Source organism: Schistocerca piceifrons, unplaced genomic scaffold (assembly GCF_021461385.2).
Source record: "Schistocerca piceifrons isolate TAMUIC-IGC-003096 unplaced genomic scaffold, iqSchPice1.1 HiC_scaffold_1271, whole genome shotgun sequence".
NCBI lineage: Eukaryota > Metazoa > Arthropoda > Insecta > Orthoptera > Acrididae > Schistocerca > Schistocerca piceifrons.
The window spans coordinates 160,001-162,500 of NW_025727093.1; positions in this window are offsets into that span (position 1 = coordinate 160,001).

Genomic DNA, 2,500 nt, shown 5'->3' on the forward strand with positions numbered 1-2,500 from the left:
AGCATAGAATTGGAGCGCCGCCTCTAATAAGCCAAAGGTGCATCCTGACGTGACAAATCTGATCATGTCACAAGCATTCACTTACTATAATCACTATCAACGAACCTGCCGCCCCCGCCCCCCCCCCCCTACACCTTTCCTTACAACAACGTGTAACCTAACCTAACCTAACCTAACCTATGTTGTACCTTAACCTAACCTATGTTGTACCTTAACCTAACCTATGTTGTACCTTAACCTAACCTATGTTGTACCTTAACCTAACCTATGTTGTACCTTAACCTAACCTATGTTGTACCTTAACCTAACCTATGTTGTACCTTAACCTAACCTATGTTGTACCTTAACCTAACCTATGTTGTACCTTAACCTAACCTATGTTGTACCTTAACCTAACCTATGTTGTACCTTAACCTAACCTATGTTGTACCTTAACCTAACCTATGTTGTACCTTAACCTAACCCATGTTGTACCTTAACCTAACCCATGTTGTACCTTAACCTAACCCATGTTGTACCTTAACCTAACCCATGTTGTACCTTAACCTAACCCATGTTGTACCTTAACCTAACCCATGTTGTACCTTAACCTAACCCATGTTGTACCTTAACCTAACCCATGTTGTACCTTAACCTAACCCATGTTGTACCTTAACCTAACCCATGTTGTACCTTAACCTAACCCATGTTGTGCCTTAACCTAACCCATGTTGTGCCTTAACCTAACCCATGTTGTGCCTTAACCTAACCCATGTTGTGCCTTAACCTAACCCATGTTGTGCCTTAACCTAACCCACGTTGTGCCTTAACCTAACCCACGTTGTGCCTTAACCTAACCCACGTTGTGCCTTAACCTAACCCACGTTGTGCCTTAACCTAACCCACGTTGTGCCTTAACCTAACCCATGTTGTGCCTTAACCTAACCCATGTTGTGCCTTAACCTAACCCATGTTGTGCCTTAACCTAACCCATGTTGTGCCTTAACCTAACCCATGTTGTGCCTTAACCTAACCCACGTTGTGCCTTAACCTAACCCACGTTGTGCCTTAACCTAACCCACGTTGTGCCTTAACCTAACCCACGTTGTGCCTTAACCTAACCCATGTTGTGCCTTAACCTAACCCATGTTGTGCCTTAACCTAACCCACGTTGTGCCTTAACCTAACCCACGTTGTGCCTTAACCTAACCCACGTTGTGCCTTAACCTAACCCACGTTGTGCCTTAACCTAACCCACGTTGTGCCTTAACCTAACCCACGTTGTGCCTTAACCTAACCCACGTTGTGCCTTAACCTAACCCACGTTGTCCCCTAAAGTAACCCACGTTGTCCCCTAACGTAACCCACGTTGTCCCCTAACGTAACCCATGTTGTCGCCTAAACCTGCTCTGTAATTGTTATACGACTCGTTCAATTAGTGTAGTGTTGCCCACCCGCAACCCTCGCAATATAGTTCGCTACTCGCACTGCCCGCTCCCCTGTGTATCGCTTCATGTTAAACACCTTGCAAGTCTTGCTGACTTTCCACATGCTCCTGCTGTACACTGTAATGTGGATGGCAGCAGGACGTACATGCCGCCCCTCCCCACGTCCCCACCTTGCCCCCCTGCCTTCGCAAGCTGGTTGGTGAGAAGTTTGCATGTTCAATGCCCTTCGCATGCGACGTACTCAGGCTACGTTGTGGTGCGGCCTGTGTCAACCGTCCGCTAATGTCGTACGCGTAAACCACAATCTGTACTGCACATTCGTCCTTATGTACCGAATGATACATCGTGGCACATGTGTGACCGTACAACGACTGCGCCCAAAAACGGCGGACCATACAGTGCAAATATTGTGCACGCAGCTACGTGTCGTCTCCCTATGAGAGCTGGATTGCAGTGTGGTACGCCATAGAGACGTGTGGGAGGAACGGACGCCGTGGATGGCGATCAGCATGAGCTGTCTGTTGATGTATTCGGACCTAGTCGTCTCTCCTCACACACCGTGATGGCATGGTGCACCGCGTTCCATATCTGCGACATGCTACAGAGGCCGGTTGACAGTCGTTCGAGCAATGGACATCGCATACGTACGGGGGCCACCTTCCACGTATTGTCTAGGCGTGCACATTTTGTTGCGTGTATGTGGGCAGACGTAGTGTGGCGTGACACCTGACACAGGCATGCAATAATCGTTGAAGTTGCAAATGGCGATGGACGCCTGCGTTTTCTGGTGAAGTTACGCAAATGAACAAATGGTAACCTGTTGTGGTGCGGTTGTTCTCGCTAGGGGTGAATCGGTGATGGCGACGATAGGTTGAGGTACGAACCGGTTGTTCCAGCGATACCCACCATGCCGACGAAACTGAACGGCATCTGGGTGTGAAGCGATACGCGGCGGTGGCTGGGTGGGACCGTCCCCGGCCGGTGAGGGGGCGCCTCCCGGCGTGCTGGCCGCGCGGTGCGTGGGCGCACGCGCTACAGCCGGCTGGTGGGGGCGGCCAGTGGCAGGCGCGCCG